General features: G+C 44.2%; 1 protein-coding gene across 1 annotated transcript in view; it reads left to right on the forward strand.

Annotated features, from left to right (window-relative positions):
• LOC105479818 (family with sequence similarity 228 member B) overlaps positions 1-24,573 on the forward strand; it is a 110,965-nt gene that overhangs the window by 25,026 nt on the left and 61,366 nt on the right. The window contains 1 exon segment of the mRNA XM_071076287.1: positions 5,242-5,330. The gene's annotated coding sequence lies outside the window, so the exon portion shown is untranslated.

Here is a 24,573-nt window from a genome sequence, read left to right on the forward strand (position 1 = left end):
CCCATAGCGAGCAGACAGTTTCCATTTCGTCCTAAGTGCGCCGTCTCTCTGGGGGTCGCTCTGGCTGCCACGTGGAGAGGGGGCTGAAGGAAGCACTGCGAGCATCCGGGTAAAATGGAACTGGCGTGGCCCTGGATGGAGCAGTGGGGAGAAGAGGGCTGACTGGAGATCTTCTACAAGGGAGGCTCAGAGACCTAGGCTTATGAAGCGGATGAGGAGTGGAGAGACCTGGGGTCAATCCCAGGCTTCTGGCTTATGCAGTTTCCCGGGCGTCATTCACACTTTCCTCATTACTGGAATGGAGACACAAGGACCCATCTCCTTGGGTGGTTGTGAGGCTCAAATTAAAACATCCACTGAGCACAGTGCCTGGCACAGAGTGAGCACAAAACAACCCGCAGCACCTCTCCTTGCTGATGTCTGTGCCCACTCTCCCAGCATGGCCCCAGGGGTGGGGCTAGGTAAGGGGGTATCTCCGGCCGGCTCTGAGGGCACGATGGCAGGTGCTGCAGTCCTGCTCCTGAATCTGACACAGACACCAAGAATCCATGCCACCCATCTAGCCATGCTGGCCCAGCTCTGCCCAGCTCCCTTCAAAACTGGCTGACGGTCAGTCAGTTCCTGACCCAAGCAGCTCTGCCCCAGGAGCAGGCCCTGGTCCCTAGTGCCCCACCCCACAGTGACTGGGTACCTGCAGTAAGTCCGCGCGGTTCAAGGCGCTGGCCGCCACCTTTAGGAGGACTTCACCCTCCCCCAGGCTCGGCTTGGTCACCTCCTTCATGTAGAGGTTTTCCGGTCCTCCTAGCTTGTCAAAATGCACAGCCAACATTTTACATGAGGACACGGGAGTGGAGGGATGGAAGAAAGGCGTGAAAACTGGGACAGATTTGAAAGGAACCCCCTTTTCCAAATTAGGATCTCCAGAAATCACCCGTCTCCACCTCCCGTTCTCTGTCTGCCGCCCCTCACCGTCCTCACTGCCCGTCTGGCTTCCCTAGCTACATCCCCAGCCATTGCTGCTCCCTGCGTCTTCTCTGGCTGTGAAGAGGGATTTGTGGAGCGGCTTTGGAATGAAAGAAATCGAGATTCACGTCTTAGGCAAGAATGGGACTAAAATATTACATAATGCGCTGTCCCGGGCCCAGGCAGAGCAGGGCCCGCAGACGGTCCCTCTCCCAGGGAGTTAGCCCACCTTTCTGGGACTGGTGGCTCTGAGAGCACGGGGATGCCCAGCCCAGGAGGACGGAAGCCCCACCTGGAGCCATCCTGCTGCGGTCTCCCTCCCTCCGTCAGCACTGGGGTGCCTGCGCTTCCTGTCTCGGTGCTGCCTGCCCCTGCAGGCCTGGCTCGGGGAGGGACTATTTTATGTCCTGGGCAGGAAGGATCGGCAGGCCCATTGCCTGGGATGTGGGTGTGCCCTGTTTGTTCATTTTAGAAATCTAATGATCAAAGTAATCTCAATATGTTACACAAGTTTGGCCCTCAGGGGCAACGACCTGCCCTGTATCCCTCAACCTGAGGCTGTGGTGGCCGCATTCCTCCCTGCACCCCTCAAGCCGAGGCTGTGGTGGGCACATTCCTCCCTGCGCCCCTCAACCTGAGGCTGTGGTGGCCGCGTTCCTCCCTGCACCCCTCAAGCCGAGGCTGTGGTGGGCATATTCCTCCCTGCACCCCTCAACCGGAGGCTGTGGTGGCCCAAGTTCCTCCCTGCACCCCTCAGGCCCAGGCTGTGGTGACCGCGTCCCTCCCTGCAGGGGGTCTGACAGGCTGTGTCCTGGGCTTGGGTAACTCTGGATGCTGCTTCTGTCCCAGGGCAGGAAGGTGGCTGAGTGCAGCTTTCCCTTAGGGGCAGATAACCCACATTTGGGGTGAAGGGGTGACCATCTTGTGTCCAGCTCTGTGCCAGCTGTGTGGTGGGCAGAGAAGGCGCAGTGCAGCCCTTGGGGGAGGGTGAAGAGGTGTAGGGATGGGCGCCCAAGGGACCTCTAAAGGCTGTGGGTGTGTAAGAGGGGAGAGTGCCTCAGGCTGGGGAAAGGTGCTTGGATGTGGCAGTGCCTACTTGAGACTCACAATGTCCCAAAGAGTCAGGTAGGTGATGCGCTCCATTTTCAGGTGGGAAAAGAGATTCAGAGAGGTAAAGGCCTCATCGAGGATCACAGAGCTCGTCCACAGCAGAGCAGCCACCAGAACCCAGGCTGTCTCATCACCCCTCCCACCTGAAGGCTGACAAGGAGAAGTGGAGGGTAGGAAGGGGACCATGGGTAGCTGGGCCTCACAGCAGGAGCGGAAAAGAGGGATCGCCACATATGGTGCGGAGCTTATGAGGTTTCCCTGTGTGCTGCGAAGGTGGTCTCCATCTCTGAGTGCCTGATTCCCCAAAAGGGGCAGCAATAGGTCTGTTGGAAACCCCACAAAAAAGTTTGCTTTTCTTGAAACAAAGCATCCCCTGTTGTAATCCCCTTTCTTTCAAGATCCAAATTTTCGGTTTGGGTGGTAATTTGCAGTGTCTGTTTCCACAGTCCCCCACTTTTCTGGCTTCAAACGTCTCCCAAAAAGATCATGTTTCAGCAGAACAAACAATGTCCCTGTGTTAGGCATGGGTGGAGGCCTGTGCCCAGAAACCCAGCTGGTCTGAATGTGCAGTTGCTGCTGCTCATCCTGATAGTTAAATGGGTTTGGGGGGATAATCTCTCATCCAGTGGGCGCCCAGCTCCTCCAGAGGGTTCTGTGAAGTTCTGCTGAGTCACCTTGAGGCAGCAGCTTCTCTAATTCCAAGCCCAAGCTTGGGCAGCCCAACAGCTCGGGGGTGACTCATGGTCTGGAGCAGCACCAAGGTTGATACTTTTCCCACCAAGGAGCTGGAGTAGTTCAGCTCTGGGTACGGCACCAGCTTCCGTGCCTGCAGGACCTTCCCTGCGCTCCTCCTCCCCTTCCTCGGAAGACGTCCCACCCTGACGCTGGTGGGCAAATCCCAGGACTGAAGACTTAGGAAGGCTCTGGGAGAGGGAAGGGCTTGGAATCTGCCCGATGGGCCCCTTGTTCGCCCTGACTTCTGGGGCTGTCTATTTGGCTACCTGCCTCTGCCATCTTCCTGGCCACCTGCCACCATGGCTCAGGGCTCAAGGCATTTCTCCTTACTCCAGGTGGTAGTCTGCACACAGTTTTATTCTGAAATAGGCAAAAAGCATGTCCCAAAACTATGTGTCCGCTCTCACTTTTTATTTTTATTTATTTTACTTTAAATTCTGGGATACATGTGTTGAAGGTACATGTTTGTTACACAGTAATACATGTGCCATGGTGGTTTGCTGCACCTATAAGCCTGTCATCTAGGCTTTAAGCCCGGCATGCATTAGGTATTTGTCCTAATGCTCTCCCTCCCCTTGCCCCCCAGCCCCCAATAGGCCCCGGTGTGTGATGTTCCCCTCCCTGTGTCCATGTGTTCTCATTGTTCAACTCCCACTTATGAGTGAGAACATGCACTATTTGGTTTTCTGTTCCTGTGTTAGTTTGCTGACGATGATGGTTTACAGCTTCATCCATGTCCCTACAAAGGACATTATCTCATTCTTTTTTATGGCTGCATAGTATTCCATGGTGTATATGTGTCACATTTTCTTTATCCAGTCTATCATTGATGGGCATTTGGGTTGGTTCAGTGTCTTTGCTATTGTAAATAGTGCTGCAATAAACATATGTGTGCATGTGTCTTTCTTTCTTTCTTTCTTTCTTTTTTTTGGAGACAGAATCTCGCTGTGTCACTCAGGCTGGAGTGCAGTGGCATGATCTCGGCTCACTGCAACCTCCACCTCCCGGGTTCAAGTGATTCTCCTCAGCCTCCCAAGTAGCTGGGACTACAGGTGCCCACCACCAAGCTGGGCTAATTTTTTTTTTGTATTTTTAATAGAGATGGGTTTCACTATATTGGCCAGGCTGGTCTTGAACTCCTGACTTTGTGATCTGCCCACCTCAGCCTCCCAAAGTGCTGGGATTACAGGTGTGAGCCACTGCTCCTGGCTGCATGTGTCTTTATAGTAGAATGATTTATAAACCTTTGGGTACATACCCAGTAATGGGATTGCTGGGTTAAATGGTATTTCTGGGTCTAGATCCTTGAGGAATCGCCCATACTCTTTTTTTTTTTTTTAAAGACACGGTCTTGCTCTGTCACCCAGGCTGGAGTGCAGTGGCACCATCATAGCTTACTGCAGCCTTGACCTCTTGGATTCAAGTGATCCTCCTGCCTCAGCCTCCTGAATAACTGGGCCTTGGCCTCCCGAGTAGTCTCATGTGCCTGGGACTGCAGACACATGCCATCACACCTGGCTACTTTTTAAAGTTTTGGTAGAGACAAGATCTTTTATGTTGCTCAGGCTGGTCTTCAACTCTTGGGCTTAAGTGATCTTCCTGCCTCCATCTACCAAAGTGCAGGGATTACAGGTGTGAGCCACTGTTCCCAGCCTCCTCTCACATTTTTAAGTTGATATCTAAAATTATTCACCTGGAATATAAATAGTTCAAAAGATAAGGATTTCTTATTTCTTCAAATACTGACATTTTAAACTCTTACAACAGGCTTTTTTCCCCCCAAGAGACAGAGTCTCATTCTGTTGCCCAGGCTGGAGTGCAATGGTGTGATCATAACTCACTGTAACCTCAAACTCCTGAGCTCAAGGAATCCTCCCACCTCAGCCTTCCTAGTAGCTAGGACTACAGGCACATGACACCATGCCTGGCTAATTTTTCTATTTTTCATAGAAGCAGTATCACTATGTTGCCTCAGCTTGTCTTGAACTCTTGGCCTCAAGGGATCCTCCTGCCTTGGCCTCTCAAAATGTTGGGTTTACAGCCTCTCAAAATGTGGCACACACCTGTAGTCCCAGCCTACATCAGGCTTTTAAATATATCTGTTGGGCCAGGGGCAGTGACTCATGCCTGTAATCCTGGCACTTTGGGAGGCCTAGGTGTGCAGACCACTTGAGTTCACGAGTTGGAGACCAGCCCGGCCAACATGGTGAAACCCCATCTCTACTAAAAGTACCAAAAAACAGCCTGGCACGGTGGCACACACCTGTAGTCCCAGCTACTCCCGAGGATGAGGAAGGAGAATCACTTGAACCCGGGAGGCAGAGGTTGCAGTGAGCCGAGATTGCGCCACTGCACTCCAGTCTTATATTAGAGCAATTTGATATTTATTAATATAATCATCCACTAAGAAAGACCCGAACTCTTCTTTAACAGTTAAACGTTTTACAACTGGAACAGCTCCGGTCTGCAGCTCCCAGTGTGAACAACGCAGAAGATGGGTGATTTCTGCATTTCCAACTGAGGTACCTGGTTCATCTCACTGGGACTGGTTGGACAGTGGATGCAGCCCATGGAGGGTTAGCTGAAGGAGGGTGGGGCATCACCTTTCCCTGGAAGCACAAGGGGCGAGGGATTTCCCTTTCCTAGCCAAGGGAAGCCGTAACAGACTACCTGGAAAAATGGGACATTCCCACCCAAATACTGTGCTTTTCCCAAGGTCTTAGCAACTGGCAGACAAGGAGATTCTCTCCCATGCCTGGCTCGGTGGGTCCCACACCCACGGAGCCTTGCTCATTGCTAGTGCAGCAGTCTGAGATCGAACTGTGTGGCGGCAGCCTGACTGGGGGAGGGGTGTCCGCCATTGCTAAGGCTTGAATAGGTAAACAAAGCAGCTGGGAAGTTTCAACTGGGTGGAGCCCACTGCAGCTGAATAACGCCTACTGCCTCTAGATTGTACCTCTGTGGGCAGGGCATAGCTGAACAAAAGGCAGCAGACAACTTCTGCAGACTTAAAAGTCCCTGTCTGACAGCTCTGAAGACAGCAGTGGTTCTCCCATCACAGCGTTTAAGCTCCGAGAACGGACAGACTGCCTCCTCAAGTGGGTCCCTGACCCCCACGTAGCCTAACTGGGAGACACCTCCTAGTAGGGGCCAACAGACACCTCATATAGGCGGCTGCCTCTCTGGGATGAAGTCTCCAGAGGAAGGATCAGGCAGCAATATTTGCTGTTTTGCAATATTTGCTATTCTGCAGCCTCCGCTGGTGATACCCAGGAAAACAGAGTCTGGGATGAACCTCCAGCAAACTCCAACAGACCTGCAGCTGAGGGACCTGACTGTTAGAAGGAAAACAAACAAAGCAATAGCATCAACATCACCAAAAAGGTCATCTACACCAAAACCCCATCTGTAGGTCACCAACATCAAAGACCAAAGGTAGATAAAACCACAAAAATTAGGAGAAACCAGAGCAGAAAAGCTGAAAATTCTAAAAATCAGACTGCCTCTTCTCCTCCAAAGGATCGTAGCTCCTTGCCAGCAAAGGAACAAAGCTGGATGGAGAATGACTTTGACGAGTTGACAGAAGTAGGCTTCAGATGGTCAGTAATAACAAACTTCTCCAAGCTAAAGGAGGATGTTCAAACCCATCTCAAGGAAGTAAAACCATTGAAAAAAGATGAGACGAATGGCTAACTGGAATAAACAGTGTAGAGAAGATCTTAAATGACCTGATAGAACTGAAAACCATGGCATGAGAACTTTGTGATGCATGCACAACCTTCAATAGCCGATTTGATCAAGTGGAAGAGAGGGTATCAGTGGTTGAAGATCAAATTAATGAAACAAAGTGATAAGACAAGGTCAGAGAAAAAAGAGTAAAAAGAAATGAACAAAACCTCCAGGCAATATGGGACTATGTGAAAAGACCATATCTATGTTTGATTGATTTCTGTACCTGAAAGTGATAAGGAGGATGGAACCAAGTTGGAAAATACTCTTCAGGATATTATGCAAGAGAACTTCCCCAACATAGCAAGGCAGGCCAACATTCAAATTCAGGAAATACAGAGAACACCACAAAGATACTCCTCGAGAAGAGCAACCCCAAAGCACATAATTGTCAGATTCACCAAGGTTGAAATGAAGGAAAAAGTGTTAAGGGCAACCAGAGAGAAAGGTTGAGTTACCCACAAAGGGAAGCCCATGATATTAACAGCAGATCTCTCGGCAGAAACCCACAAGAAGAGAGTAGGGGCCAATAGTCAACATTCTTAAAGGAAAGAATTTTCAACCCAGAATTTCATACCCAGCCAAACTAAGCTGCATAAGTGAAGGAGAAATAAAATCCTTTACAGACAAGCAAATGCTGACAGATTTTGTCACCACTAGGCCTGCCTTATGAGAGCTCCTGAAGGAAGCACTAAACATGGAAAGGAACAACTGGTACCAGCCACTGCAAAAACATGCCAAATTGTAAAGACCATTGATGCTATGAAGAAACTGCATGAATTAACGGGCAAAATAACCAGCAAACATCATAATGACAGGATCAAATTCACACATAACAATATTAACCTTAAATGTAAATGGGCTAAATGCCCCAATTAAAAGACACAGACTGGCACATTGGATAGAGTGAAGACTCATCAATGTGCTGTATTCAGGAGACCCATCTCACATGCAAAGATGCACATAGGCTCAAAATAAAGGGATGGAGGAAGATCTGCCAAGCAAATGGAAGGAAAAAAAAAAAAAAAAGCAGGGGTTGCAATCCTAGTCTCTGATAAAATAGACTTTAAACCAAGAAAGATCAAGAGACAAAGAAGGCCATTACATAATGGTAAAGGGATCAATTCAACAAGAAGAGCTAACTATCCTAAATATATATGCACCCAATAAAGGAGCACCCAGATTCATAAAGCAAGTCCTTAGAGACCTACAAAAAGACTTAGACTCCCACACAATAATAATGGGAGACTTTAACACCCCACTGTCAATATTAGACAGATCAACGAGATAGAAGGTTAACAAGGATATCCAGGACTTGAACTCAGCTCTGCAACAAGCAGACCTGATAGACATCTACAGAACTCTGCACCCCAGATCAACAGAATATACATTCTTCTCAGCACCACATTGCACTTATTCTAAAATTGACCACATAATTGGAAGTAAAGCACTCCTCAGCAAATGTAAAAGAACAGAAATCACAACAAACTGTCTCTCAGACCACAGTGCAATCAAATTAGAACTCAGGATTAAGAACTCATTCAAATCCACACAACTACATGGAAACTGAACAACTTGCTCCTGAATGACTGCTGGGTAAATAGCGACATGAAGGCAGAAATAAAGATGTTCTTTGAAACCAATGAGAAGAAAGACACAACATACCAGAATCTCTGGGACACATTTAAAGCAGTGTGTAGAGGGAAATTTATAGCACTAAATGCCCACAAGAGAAAGCAGTAAAGATCTAAAATCGACACCCTAACATCACAATTAAAAGAACTAGAGAAGCAAGAGCAAACAAATTCAAAAGCTAGCAGAAGGCAAGAAATAACTAATATCAGAGCAGAGCTGAAAGAGATAGAGACACAAAAACCCTTCAAAAAATCAATGAATCCAGGAGCTGGTTTTTCGAAAAGATCAACAAAATTGATAGACTGCTAGCTAGACTAATGAAGAAGAAAAGAGAGAAGAATCAAATAGACACAATAAAAAATGATAAAGGGGATATCACCACTGATCCCACAGAAATACAAACTACCATCAGAGAATACTATAAACCCTCTATGTAAATAAACTAGAAAATCTAGAAGAAATGGATAAATTCCTGGAAATATACACCCTCCCAAGACTAAACCAGGAAGAAGTTGAATCTCTGAATAGAGCAATAACAGGCTCTGAAATTGAGGCAATAATTAATAGCCTACCAACCAAAAAAAGTGCAGGACCAGACAGATTCACAGCCAAATTCTACCAGAGGTACAAAGAGGAGCTGGTACCATTCCTTCTGAAACTATTCCAATCAACAGAAAAAGAGGGAATCCTCCCTAACTCATTTTATGAGGCCATCATCATCCTGATACCAAAGCCTGACAGAGACACAACAAAAAAAAGAGAATTTTAGACCAATATGCCTGATGAACATTGATGCGAAAATCCTCAATAAAATACTGGCAAACCGAATCCAGCAGCACATCAAAAAGCTTATCCACCATGATCAAGTTGACTTCATCCCTGGGATGCAAGGCTGGTTCAACATATGCATATCAATAAACATAATCCATCACATAAAGAGAACCAATGACAAAAAACCACATGATTATCTCAATAGATGCAGAAAAGGCCTTTGACAAAATTCAACAACCCTTCATGCTAAAAACTTTCAATAAACTAGGTATTGATGGAACATATCTCAAAATAATATGAGCTATTTATGACAAACCCACAGCCAATATCATACTGAATGGGGAAAAACTGGAAGCATTCCCTTTGAAAACTGGCACAAGACAAGGATGCCCTCTCTCACCACTCCTATTTAACATTGTGTTGGAAGTTCTGGCCAGGGCAATCAGGCAAGAGAGGGAAATAAAGGGTATTGAATTAGGAAATGAGGAAGTCAAATTGTCCCTGTTTGCAGATGACATGATTGTATATTTAGAAAATTCCAGGCCGGGCACGGTGGCTCAAGCCTGTAATCCCAGCACTTTGGGAGGCCGAGGCGGGTGGATCACGAGGTCAGGAGATCGAGACTATCCTGGCTAACATGGTGAAACCCCGTCTCTACTAAAAATACAAAAAACTAGCAGGGCATGGTGGCGGGCACCTGTAGTCCCAGCTACTTGGGAGGCTGAGGCGGGAGAATGGCGTGAACCTGGGAGGCGGAGCTTGCAGTGAGCCGAGATCACGCCACTGCACTCCAGCCTGGGAGACACAGCGAGACACCCGTCTCAAAAAAAAAAAAAAAAGAAAAGAAAATTCCATCGTCTCAGCCCCAAATCTCCTTAAGCTGATAAGCGACTTCAGCAAAGTCTTGGGATACAAAATCAGTGTGCAAAAATCACAAGCATTCCTATACACCATTAACAGATAAACAGAGAGCCAAATCATGAGTGAACTCCCATTTACAACTGTTACAAAGATAATAAAATACCTAGGAATCCAACTTACAAGGGATGTGAAGGACTTCTTCAAGGAAAACTATAAACCACTGCTCAACGAAATAAAAGAGGACACAAACAAATGGAAGAATATTTCATGCTTATGGATAGGAAGAATCAATATCATGAAAATGGCCATACTGCCCAAAGTGTTTATAGATTCAATGACATCCCCATCAAGCTACCAATGACTTTCTTCACAGAATTGGAAAAAACTGCTTTAAAGTTCATATGGAACCAAAAAAGAGCCCACGTTGCCAAGACAATCCTAAGTCAAAAGAACTAAGCTGGAGGCATCACGCTACCTGACTTCAAACTATGCTATAAGGCTGCAGTAACCAAAACAGCATGGTACTGGTACCAAAACAGAGATATAGACCAATGGAACAGAACAGGGGCCTCAGAAATAACACCACACATCTACAACCATCTGGTCTTTGACAAACCTGGCAAAAACAAGAAATGGGGAAAGGATTCCCTATTTAATAAATGGTGCTGGGAAAACTGGTTAGCCATATGCAGAAAGCTGAAACTGGATCCCTTCCTTACACCTTATACAAAAATTAATTCAAGATGGATTAAAGACTTGAATGGTAGACCTAAAACCATAAAAACCCTAGAAGAAAACCTAGGCAATACCATTCAGGACATAGGCCTGGGCAAGGACTTCATGACTAAAACACCAAAAGCGATGGCAACAAAAGCCAAAATAGGCAAATGGGATCTAATTAAACTAAAGAGCTTCTGCATGGCAAAAGAAACTACCATTGGAGTGAACAGGCAACTTACACAATGGGAGAAAATTTTTGCAATCTACCAATCTGACAAAGGTTAATATCCAGAATCTACAAAGAACTGAAACAAATTTACAAGAAGAAAACAAATAGCCCCATCAAAAAGTGGGCAAAGGATATGAACAGACATTTCTCAAAAGAAGACATCCATGCAGCCAACAGACACATGAAAAAAGCTTATCATCACTGGTCATCAGAGAAATGCAAATCAAAACCTCAATGAGATACCATCTCGTGCCAGTTAAAATGGCAGTCATTAAAAAGTTATGAAACAACAGATGCTGGAGAGAATGTGGAGAAATAGGAATGCTTTTACACTGTTGGCGGAAGCGTAAATTAGTTTAACCATTGTGGAAGACAGTGTGGCGATTCCTCAAGGATCTAGAACTAGAATTACCATTTGACTCAGCAATCCCATTACTGGGTATATACCCAAAGGATCATAAATCATGCTACTATAAAGACACATGCACATGTATGTTTATTGTGGCACTATTCACAATAGCAAAGACTTGGAACCAACCCAAATGTCCATCAATGACAGACTGGATTAAGAAAACGCGGCACATATACACCATGGAATACTATGCAGCCATAAAAAAGGATGAGTTCATGTCCTTTGCAAGGACATGGATGAAGCTGGAAATCATTATTCTCAGCGAACTATCACAAGGACAGAAAACCAAATAGCACATGTTTTCACTCATAGGTGGGAATTCAACAATGAGATCACTTGGACACAGGGTGGGGAACATCACACACCAGGGCCTGTCAGGTGGGGGCTGGTGGAGGGATAGCATCAGGAGAAATACCTAATGTGAATGAGTCGATGGGTGCAGCAAACCACCGTGGCACATGTATACCTACATATCAAACCTGCACGTTGTGTACATGTACTCTAGAACTTAAAGTATAATAATAATAAAAAGTTTTACAACCTTATTTTTCTTCTACTACTCATATTTTCATTCCACTTTTTTCATTGAATCATATTCTGCTACATTTTATGCTTTACTGATCATTCTTATCTGCAACAAAAATACATATGTAAATTGACATTAATTTAAAAAATTATTTTCTGTGACCACAGGACTACTATAAGTATTACATTTCTTTTGGATTTATTATTATGATATTATTAGTCCACAATTGATCAAAACAATATGTATTATTTTAAATAATAATTATCAAACATAAAACGCAATTGGAAATACATTCTTTTTTTTTTGTTTTTAGGGACGGAGTCTTGCTCTGTGGCCCAGGCTGGAGTGCAGTGGCGCGATTTTGGCTCACTGCAAGCTCCGCATCCCGGTTTCACGCCATTCTCCTGCCTCAGCCTCCTGAGTTGCTGGGACTACAGGCGCCTGCCACCACGCCCGGCTAATTTTTTGTATTTTTAGTAGAGATGGGGTTTCACCGTGTTAGCCAAGATGGTCTCGATCTCCTGACCTCATGATCCGCCCCTCTCAGCCTCCCAAAGTGCTGGGATTACAGGCGTGAGTCACCGTGCCCAGCCTGGAAATACATTCTTAATGGTAGTTGGTAGGGCTGAATTTTTCCCAATAGTTGTATATGTGGATGAATACTACTTATTGCTAGAATGGAACTGAGTTCGAAATTAATTATCTTCCTATTTTTTATTTTTAAATTAAATTAAATTTATTTTTTTTTAAGACAGAATCTCACACTGTCACCCAGGATGGAGCGCCATGGTGCCATCTTGGCTCACTGCAAGCTCCGCCTCCCGGATTTACACCATTCTCCTGCCTCAGCCTCTCGAGTAGCTGGGACTACAAGGGCCCGCCACCATGCCCGGCTTATTTTTGTGTATTTTTAGTAGAGATGGGGTTTCACAGTGTTAGCCAGGATGGTCTCTATCTCCTGACCTCGTGATCTGCCCGCCTTGCCCTCCCAAAGTACTGGGATTGCAGACGTGAGCCACCGCACCCGGCCCCTATTTTTTATTTTGCTAGACAAGCTCTGAGAAATCTAGTTTGCATAAATTAGATGGGAAAGAAATTTCGTTATAGGAATGCCAGCCGATTCTTTGAATACCTCTGAATTATGTAATAAAAACCATAGAATGATCTATCATCAAAAGTTATTTTCAATGCTCTATGAGGTGACAACTTAATTAGATCTTGCTTCAGTTTTGTTGAAAGTAAAGACTTGGAAACCACCCAATCTGTTACTCAGTCATAAGTGTCATTCAAGTTCTCAGTTTCTGGAATTATACCAACAAAACTTTCTGAAGACTTATCAAATGCTTATTAATTATATCTGCTATTTTTTCGCTTAGAGGCACCTTGTTTAAATTGATATGCTCAGGAAAGATTTAGGAAGTAAAAATGTTAATTTCAATACATTTTTGCTAAAGTTTTTGGATCAAATTCTTTTACTCTATCACACGCTTTAAATGTATTTTCAGGCCGGGAGTGGTGGCTCATGCCTGTAATCCCAGCACTTTGGAAGCCTGAGGCGGGTGGATCAGCTGAGGTCAGGAGTTTAAGACCAGCCTGGCCAACACGGCGAAACCTGTCTCTATTAGAAATACAAAAATTAGCTGAGTGTGGTGGCAGGTGCCTGTAGTCCCAGCTACTCGGGAGGCTGAGGCAGGAGAATTGCTTGAACCCTGGAGGTGGAGGTTGCAATGAGCCGAGATCACATCATTGCATGCCAGCCTGAGCAACAGAGTGAGACTCTGTCTAAAAAAAAAAAAAAAAAGGTATTTCATTAACATATTGGAGCTGCAGACTTAACTCATTTATGGAAAACATCTGTGACATTCTTACTGGCAAAGGCAGTCCTCACTGTTAAACTAATCAGCCAAATCAAATTACTTTCTATCAGAAAAAGTTTCTCATTTTTTAATTCAAGTAATCATGTTAATATGCGCCTTATAAAAATCATTTTGCTTCTGAATCTTAAGAAATATAGATGGACAAGGCATGCAGCCGTCCTTTCCTGGATGAATTACGATACAAAAGTGTTCACTGTTTCTCACTGATACTTTTTTTGCTTTATTTTCACGGGACTCTCTTTCACATATGGTGCATTTTTGAACAATAGAGGATGAAAGAGATCATGCAACTTAAAAATATTTAGAATTTTCTCTTCCTTTGGCACCTTACAGTTCTTTTGCTCCAAGCCAGGCTCAAAGGCTCAAAGGGCTGTGTGAGCATGAGCCCTTTTGTATACTGGGTGAAGGGAGGCTGGGAAGGGAGGCCAGAAAGTAGCTTTGACATGAGTCCTCAACTACAGCAGATCCTTTTCAGGAAAGTACATATGGATTGAGAACCTGGGAAAAAGGAACCCTTTAAATCCATTCATGCCTGGGTGCCCCTTCTAATGGTTGTGTGAACTATCAGGACACAAAGTTCTCTCGTTTGGAGACCGCTGTTACAAAAGATCACCTGCTCCCTGGGCACCTCCACAGGTGCTGTATAGCTATCACCAAAGCGTCACTTGTGTGGGTCTCTCTGCATAGCTGGACCCAACTGGAAGTTTGTAATGAGAATTATAGGAGGCAACTGGAATGCCCTACAGAGGCGGCTCCAGACAGTTATTGCCTTGAGGAGGTTTATGAAAAAGGCTCCCACTAGGCACCCAGCAATGCAGCGGGTATGTTTAGGAAAGGCTGACTGGCCAGGGGGTGAGCTGCCGAGAGGCTTCACCAGGCCCGCAGAACTTCAGAGAACCCCTGTAGTCCAGGTCAGACTCCCTGCCTGTCGGCATGTGGAGCACGGGTCTACAGCTCACAGAACCGAGTTCTCAAATCCAGATGTCAGTGTGCTCATTTGTAAGGAGAAATTATTGGCATGGGGGCTGAACCCCAAAATCTACAGGCAAATCTATGTGGAATGTCAAATGGTAAGCCAGGACTCAGGACAAGATGGAATGATTGAGATGAATTGGGGGTGGAGCCAAGATGGCGGACTAGAGGCAGCTCATGTGTGCTGCTGTTATGGAGAAGAAACAAAAGGACTAGCAAACATTGAGCTACAGGACAATATCTGAGAAACCACGTTGGGACCCATTAGGGCAGTAGAGGAACACAGAGTGCAGAAAGGAGTGAAGCCAGGCACCAGCTGCCTGGGTTCAGCATGGAGCCTGGAGAACCTCTCCAACACAGGACAGGGTGAGTGAGTGAGAGCCCCCAGGGGGATTCATGCTCTCCACAGGGACCTGGGCAAGACTGGGAATAGGAGAATCTCACTGGGCCCCACACCTACCCATCGCGTTTCTAGACTGAGGCAGAGAACCACTCAGACGTTTTCCGGGGCCAACTCTCGAGTCCAAGGGGACCTCTATAATAAGCCTTGGGCGTTGGGGCAGACCAGCCAGTGCCATAGCCCCAGTAGAGGCTGTAGTTGCCATGCCTGGGAGCCGTAAGGTTGCTCCACCCACCCATGCTGGGCAGGCCTCAACACCAGCCTCTAGCCCAGCAGTCTCACTTCAGCCTGAACTCCATCAGCCATTCCACCCACTCCTACCACTGGTAGCCAGGTGGGCAACACCTGCTAGAGCTTCCCGCCCAGTGGCCCTGCTTATGTGTGAACTCAGCTAGAGGGTGCAGCTTTCTGTTGTCCTGGGAAACACCCGAACAGCAGAGTGAGTGACTCTACCCACCCCCGCCACTGGTAGCCGGGTGGGTAACAACTGCTAGAGCTCCTGGCCCAGCAGCTCCGCTTCTGTGTGAATTCAGCTGGTGGGTGCAGCCTCCTATTGTCCCAGGAAGCACCCAGATGGCAAGGCGCATGACCACACCCACCCTTGCCACTGACAGCCAAGTGGACAACACCTGCTAGAGCTTCTGGCTCAGCAGTACTGTTTCTGTGTGAACTCAGCCAACAAATGCAGCCTTCTGTTGTCCCAGGAAGCACACAGACACCAGAGCAGGCATTCCCACCAGCCCCAGCCACTGGTAGCCTGACAAGTCACACCTGCCAGAGCTCTTGGCCCCGTGACTCTACTTCTACCTGAATTTGTCAAGGGACTCAGCCTCCTGTTGCACTGGAACAGGTGCAGCCAACAGCACCCACCCCCGCTTCCTGTAGCCAGATGGGCCACACCCAGTAGTTTCCAATCCAGTGGTCCTGCTTCTGCCTGAACTTTGCAGGCAGGTGCAACCTCGTGTTTCACCAGGAAGCATACAGACAGCAGATTGGAGCTGACCTGGCAAGGTTACAGCTTGTCTGCCAACTGTGGCCCTTGCCTAAGGGAGCTCCATGGACCAGAACACCCAAAAAAGAAATGCAAGTAGAGAGACAGTAATTGGAAGGGGCTCCTCCAAGACCTAGGAGTGGACTAGAATTGAAAGCAGTTAACCAAACCCACCTTATACCATAATCAAACCCCCAAGGGCATTAAAGAAGAAAAAAGAAAAAAAAAATTTCATCCAAAGGACAGCAACTTCAAAGATTGAAGGAACATCAGCCCACACAAATGAGAAAGAACTAGCACAAAAACTCTGGCAAATCAAAAAGCCAGAGTGTCTTCTTTCCTCCAAATGACCACACTAGTTCCCCAACAAGGGTTCTTAACTGGGCTGGAATGACTGAAATGACAGAAATAGAATTCAGAAGATGGTTAGGAATGAAGATCATCAAGATTCAGGGGAATTCAAAACCCAATCCAAGGAAGCTAACAATCAAAATAAAACAATACAGGAGCTGACAGATGAAATAGCCTCCATGTAAAAGAACCCAACTGATCTGATATAGCTGAAAAACACACTACAAGAATTGCACATTGCAACTGTAAGTATTAACAGCAGAATAGACCAAGCTGAGTAAAGAATCCCAGAGCTCAAAGACTAGCTTTCTGAAATAACCCATTCAGACAAGAATAAAGAAAAAAGAATAAAAAAGAATGAACAAAACCTCAGAGAAATATGGGATGGTGTGATTAGATCAAATCTATGACTCATGGGCATCCCTAAAAGAGACAGGGAGAAAGCAAGCAACTTAGAAGACATATTTTAGGATAATGTTCATGAAAATTTCTTGAACCTTGTTAGAGAGGCCAACATTCAAATCCAGGAAATGCAGAGAACCCCTAAGAGATATTACTCAAGACCATCCCCATACTCAAGACATATAATCATCAGATTCTCCAAGGTTTACATGAAAGAAAATATGTCAAAGGCAGCTAGAGAGAAAGGGCAGGTTACCTACAAAGTGAACTCCATCAGGCTAACAGCAGATCTTTCAGAAGAAAACCTAAAAGTCAGAAGAGATTGGGGGCCTATATTTAGCATTCTTTTTTTTTTTTTTTTTTGAGACAGAGTCTTGCTCTCTTGCCCAGGCTGGAGTGCAGTGGCATGATCTCAGCTCACTACAAACTCTACCTCCTGGGTTCAAGCAATTCTCCTGTCTTAGCCTCCCACGTAGCAGGGATTACAGGCACCCGCCACCACAACCAGCTAATTTTTGTATTTTTAGTAGAGACAGGGTTTGTTGTGTTAGCCAGGCTGGTCTCAAACTCTTGACCTCAGGTGATCTGCCTGCCTCAGCCTCCCAAAGTGCTGGGATTACAGGTATGAGCCACCTCACCTGGCCTCATTTCATTCTTAAGGAAGAAAATTTCCAACCAAGAATTTCATATCTGGCCAAACTAAGCTTCATATGTGAAGGAGAAATAAGATGATTTTCAGACAAGCAAATGCTGAGGGGATTTTTTTTTCCCGCCAGACCTGCCTTATAAGCAGTCCTGAGAGGAGCACCAAATATGGAAGGGAAAGACCATGACTAGCCACTACAAAAACACACTTAAGTAGACAGACTTAAGTATAAATCAGTCACACAAACAAGTCTGCATAATAACCAGCTAACAACATGATGACAGGATCAAATCTGCACTTATCAATAATAACCTTGAATGTAAATGGGCTAAATATCTCAATCAAAAGACACAGAGTAGCAAGCTGGATAAAAAAGCAAGTCCAATGGTATGCTGTCTTCAAGAGACCCATCTCACATGCAATGACATCTGTAGGCTCAAAATAAAAGGATGGAGAAAAATCTACAAAGAAAACAGAAAGGCCGGGCGCGGTGGCTCAAGCCTGTAATCCCAGCACTTTGGGAGGCCGAGACGGGCGGATCACGAGGCCAGGAGATCGAGAGACGATCCCGGCTAACACGGTGAAACCCCGTCTCTACTAAAAAATACAAAAAAAAAACTAGCCGGGCGAGGTGGCGGGCGCCTGTAGTCCCAGCTACTCGGGAGGCTGAGGCAGAACGGCGTAAACCCGGGAGGCGGAGCTTGCAGTGAGCTGAGATCCGGCCACTGCACTCCAGCCTGGGTGACAGAGCAAGACTCCGTCTCAAAAAAAGAAAAAAAAAAAAAAACAAAAAAAAAACAAAGAAAACAGAAAAAAACAGGAGCTGCAATCATAACTTTAGACAAAATTGACTTTAACCTAACAAAGATAAAAAAAGATAAAGAAGGGCATTATATAATAGTAAAGGGTGCAATTCAACAAGAAGACCTAACTATCCTAAATATATACACACTCAACACAGGAGCACCCAGATTCATAAAGCAAGTTCTTAGAGACCTATGAAGAGATTTAGATTCCCACACAATAATAATGGGAGACTTCAACACCCCACTGACAGTATTAGATCACTGAGGCAGAAAATTAACAAAGCTGTTCAGGACCTGAACTCAACACTTGATCAAAGTAACCTGATATCTACAGAACGCTCCACCCAAAAACAACAGAATATACATTCTTCTCATCACCACATGGCACATACTACAAAATCAACCAGACAATCAGACATAAAACAATACTCAGCAAAATAAAAAAACCTGAAATCATACCAACCACATTCTCAGACCACAGTGCAATAAAATAGAAATCAATACTAAGAAAATCATTAAAACCATATGATTACATGGAAATTAAATAACCTGCTCCTAAATGACTTTTGGGTAAATAATGAAATTAAGGCAGAAATAAAAAAAATTCTTTGAAACTAATGAGAACAAAGATATGACATACAAGAATCTCTGGGACACAGCTAAGGCAGTGTTAATAGGGAAGTTTATAGCACTAAATGCCCATATCAAACAGATAGATCCCAAATTAACAACCTAATATTACAACTAGAAGACCTAGGGAAGCATGAGCAAACCAACCCCAATACTATTGGAAGATAAGAAATAATCAAAATCAGAGCTGAGCTAAAGGAAATTGAGACACAAAAACCATACAAAAGGTCAATAAATCCAGAAATCGTTTCTTTGAAAGAAATTAATCAGACAGATAGATCACTAGCTAGACTAATAAAGAAAAAACGAGAGAAGATACAAATAAACACAATTACAAATTACAAAGAGGAGGTTACCACTGGCCCCACAAAAATACAAAAAACCTTCAGAGACTACTTTGAATACCTCTGTGCATACAAACTAGAAAATCTAGAAGTGGATAAATTCCTGGAAACAAACAACTTCCTAAGACTGAACCAGAAGAAACTGAATCCCTGAACAAACCAATAATGAGTTCTGAAATTGAATTAGTAATAAAAAGCCCACCAACCAAAACAAACAAACAAACAAACAAGAAAAGTCCAGGACCAGAGGAATTCACAGCCAAATTCTACCTGAGGTATAAAGAAAAGCTGGTACCATTCCAACAGAAACTATTACAAAAAATTGAGGAGGAGGGACTCCTCCCCAACTCATTTTATGAGGCCAGCATCATTCTGATACCAAAACCTGGCAGAGACACAACAACAACAACAACAACAACAAAGAAAAAGAAAAATTCAGGCTGATATTTTTGATGAACATAGATGCACAGATCCTCAACAAAATGCCAGCAAATTGAATCCAACAGCACATGCAAGATTGGTTCAACATATGCAAATCAATAAATGTGATTAGTCACTTAAACAGAACTAAAAATAAAACCATATGATTATCTCAATAGATACAGACCTTTCTGATGATTTTCAATAAAATTCAACATCCCTTCATGTTAAAAACCCTCAATAAACTAGCCATTGAAGGAGTATACTTCAAAATAATAAGATCCATCAATAACAAACTCACAGCGAACATCATACTGAACAGACAAAAGTTGGAAGCATGCTTCCTGAAACCAGCACAAGAGAAGGCTGCCCTCTCTCACCACTCCTACTCAACATAGTATTGGAAGTCCTGGACAGAGCAATCAGGCAAGAAATAGAAATAAAAGATATCCAAATAGAAAGAGAGGAAGTCAACTATTCCTCTTTGCTTAGACATGATTCTCTATCTAGAAAATGTCATAGTCTCTGCCCAAAAGCTCCTTAATCTGATAAATAACTTAAGCAAAGTTTTAGGATACAAAATCAATATACAAAAATCAGTAGTATTCTTATGCACCAACAACATCCAAGCTGAGAGCCACATCAGGAATGCAATCATTCACAATAGCCACAAAAAGAATAAAATACCTAGGAATACAGCTAACCAGGGGGGTGAAAGATCTCTACAATGAGAATTACAAAACACTGCTCAAAGAAATCAGAGATGATATAAACAAATGGAAAAATATTCAATGCTCATAGATAGGAGGAATCAATATTGTTAAAATGGCCATATTGCCAAAAGCAATTTACAGATTTGATGCTACTCCTATCAAACTGCCAATGACATTTTTCAGAGATTTAGAAAAAGCTATTTTAAAATTCATATGGAACCAAAAAAGAGCTCAAATAGCTAAGGCAACCCTAAGCAAAGCTGGAGGCATCACCTTACCCAACTTCAAACTATATACCACAGGACTACAGTAACCAAAACAGCATAGTACTGGTACAAAAATAGACATATAGACCACTGGAACAGTAGAGAGAGCCCAGAAATAATGCCATACCCCTATAACCATCTGATCTTCAACAAAGTTGACCAAACAAAAGCAATGGCAAAAAAAAAAAAAAAAAAAAAAGCAATGGAAAAGACTCTTTATTCAATAAATGGCACTAGAATAAATGGCTAGCCACATGCAGAAGATTGAACTTGACCTCTTCGTTACACCACATACAAAATCAACTCAAGATGGATTAAAGACTGATGTGTAAAAACTCAAACTATAAAAACCCTGGAAGATAACCTAGGAAATGCCATTCTGCACATAGGACTTGGTAAAAATTTCATAATGAAGACACTAAAAGCAATTGCAACAAAACAAAAATTGACAAATGGGATGTAATCAAATTAAAGAGCTTCTGCACAGCAAAATAAACTATCAACAGAGTAAACAGACAACCTACTGAGAGAAAATATTTGCAAACTATACATCTGACAAAGGTCTAATATCCAGAATCGATAAGGAACTGAAACAAATTTACAAGTAAAAACAACCCCATCAAAAAGTGGGCAAAGGACATGAACACACACTTTTCAAAAGAAGACCTATATGCAGTCAAAAAGAATATGAAAAATGCTAAACATCACTAACCATTAGAGAAATGCAAATCAAAACTACAAGATACCATCTCACACCATTCAGAATGGCTATTACTAAAAAGTCAAAAAATAATAGATGTTGGCGAGGTTGTGGAGAAAAAGGAATGCTTATACAGTGCTAGTGGGAGTATAAATTAATTCAGCCATTGTAGAAATAAGTGTGGCAATTCCTCACTGAACTTAAAACAGAATTACCATTTGACCCAGCAATCCCATTACCGGGTATGTACCCAAAAGAATATAAATCATTCCACCATAAAGACACATGCATGTATATATTCACTGTAGCCTATTCACAATAGTAAAGACATGTAATCAACCTAAATGCCCATCAGTGGTAGACAGGATAAAGAAAATGTGGTATATATACATCATGGAATACTATGGAGCCATAAAAATAATGAGATTATGTCCTTTACAGCAAACATGGATAGAGGTGGAGGCATTATCCTTAGCAAACTAACACAGGGACAGAAAACCAAATACCACCTGTTCTCACTTGTAAGTGGGAGCTAAACAAGGAGAACACGTGGATACTAGGAGGGAAACAATAAACACTGGGGCCTACTTGAGATTGGAGGGTGGGAGGAGGGAGGGGATCAGAAAAAACACCTATCAGTCACTATGCATATTGCCCGGGTGATGAAATTATCTGTATACCAAACAAACCCCTGTGACACACAGTTTACCTATGTAACAAACCTGTACGTGTACCCCTGAACCTAAAACAGAAGTTAAAAAAGTAAAAAGAGATGAATTGAATGCTTAATAATCTGGCAAAGATATCAAGATGTATCAGTCTTGCCATTGAGACGAGGTGTGGTGTAGCAAAAATATATTTGGTCTTTGTTCCTGGTTCCTGGTTCCTGGCAGAGAGCTCCTAAAACTCTTGGAATTTACTAAGGGATCTGAGTGTCTTTTTTACTCATGCTAATGAGATGACTCATTTCTGGGATGGGGGGTAGGTACTAGATAGCTTCAGGGCAGGGGCTGATCACCAGAAGAACCAACCCTGTGATTAGAGGGTTGGAACTTTTAGCCTCATCCTCTGACTTCTGGGAAGGGAAAGTGAGTGGGGATTGAGTTCAGTCATATAACCAATGATTCAATCAATTATGCCTACATAACGGAAGCCTGTATAAAAACCCTGAAACAACAAGGTTTGGAGAGCTTCTGGACTGGTGAACACATCCACGTGCTGGGTGCGACATGTGTCTGGAGAGGTGTGGAAGTTCTGTGCCTCCGCCCCTACATCTCCATTTGGCTATTCCTGACTTGCATCCTTTATAAGAAAACTGCCATCATAAGTGCAGTATAGCCCTTTAATGAGTTCTGTAGTCATTCCAGCAAATTACCATGAATCATGGGACTCCCCAGCAAATCTGTAGCCAGGTCAGACAGAAGTGTGGGTACTGCGGGTAGTCTGGGGACCTGGGACTTGTGTTTGGCATCCGTAGTGGGAACAGGCTTGTGGGAACTGAGCTCCTTAACCTGTGGGGTCTGCACTAACTCCAGTTAGCTAGTGTCAAATTGAATCGTGGGACACTTGGTCAAAGAATTATTGTTGGGGCCGGGCGCAGTGGTTCAAGCCTGTAATCCCAGCACTTTGGGAGGCCGAGACGGGCGGATCGCGAGGTCAGGAGATCGAGAACATCCTGGCTAACACGGTGAAACCCCGTCTCTACTAAAAAATACGAAAAACTAGCCGGGCGAGGTGGCAGGAGCCTGTAGTCCCAGCTACTCGGGAGGCTGAGGCAGGAGAATGGCGTGAACCTGGGAGGCGGAGCTTGCAGTGAGCTGAGATCCGGCCACTGCACTCCAGCCTGGGCGACAGAGCCAGACTCCGTCTCAAAAAAAAAAAAAAAAAAAAAAAGAATTATTGTTGGAAAGTACCAGGATACTTAAATTGTTTGCTGAAAGACCCTCCCACTTTGAATAGACCCAACCAACACTTACTCCCGTGACTCTTATGTGAGCTTCCTGGCTGATCTTTTTTTTTTTTTTCTTTTTTTAAGACAGAGTCTCGCTGTGTCACCCAGGCTAGATTACAGTGGCATGATCATAGCTCAGTGTAACCTCAAACTCTTGGGCTCAAGCAACCCTTCTGCCTCAGCCTCCTGAGTAGTTGGGACTACAGGTGTGTACCACTATGCCCAGCTATTTTTGCATTTTTTGTAGAGACAAGATCTTGCTATATTGCCCAGACTGATTTCGAACTCCTGGGTTCAGGCAATCCTCCTGCTTTGGCCTCCCAAGTGCTGGGATTATAGGCATGAGTCACTTCACCTGGCCCCACTTCCACTTTTTTTTTGTGGTTACACATTCCTTCTACACACATGTCAATATGTTCACATGGTCAAGTCTTGCAGGTGTGAGAGCCATTCTTTGCATGTCTCTGCTCCTGTCCATTCTGTTTTGATGACACAGCTTAACTTTAGCCTGCAGTATTGATAGCTCAGTCTTTGTTTAGCTCTGGGCCTTGGCACCCCTGGCCTCTTTTGGAGTTGTGGCTAGAAGTCCTCAAATGCTTCCTGGCTTGTCGTGCAAACCTCATAAGTATCTTTATATTGTACATCTCTGGACTGCAGAGGTGTGACTGTCCAACGTCACCATGATTTAGCACTATCTGGAATAACCTGCTTCTCCAGTCTCTGACTCAGCTAGTTCAAATGTCTGCAGTATTTCCTCTCATTCTCACCCACTGGGACACTAAGACCCACTCCACTAGCAGAGGAGACTGATAAATTAGAGCTGAATTACATACAACTCCCACCTGCCAAAAAAGCCCCTTAACTGCATGTTACAAGCTATGGTGTAAAAGTCCTTCCTTGTAAGAGACAAAACAAAAATTCCAGAGAGCCATAAAGTTGCTCAAATTCTGACCCTGAAATTCTACTTCCAGACCTAAGGAAACAATCAGAGATACAAAGAATTATGTAAAAGTTATAAACTGTAATATTATTTATGAAGTGGAAAAACTAGAAATAATCTTAAATATCTAACAAAGAACAATATTGTGTTTAAATTATATGATATGCAGTGATTTAAAATGTTTTTGAAGAAATTTAAAGACAAGCAAGGTCTCATAGCATCATGCTAAATGAACACAGTGGAATGTCAACTCTATACATTAAGGATCTAGGTAAGGTTAAGACGTATATATTATGTGCATCAAAAAAGATCCGAAGAAAATCTCAAAACCATCACCAGAAGCTTTATTTTATTTATTTTTGAGGTGGAGTTTCGCTCTTGTTGCCCAGGATGGAGTGTCGTGGTGTGATCTTGGCTCACTGCAACCTCCGCCTCCCGGGTTCAAGCGATTCTTGTGCCTCAGCCTCCTGAGT

This window comes from Macaca nemestrina, chromosome 13 (assembly GCF_043159975.1).
Source record: "Macaca nemestrina isolate mMacNem1 chromosome 13, mMacNem.hap1, whole genome shotgun sequence".
Lineage (NCBI taxonomy): Eukaryota > Metazoa > Chordata > Mammalia > Primates > Cercopithecidae > Macaca > Macaca nemestrina.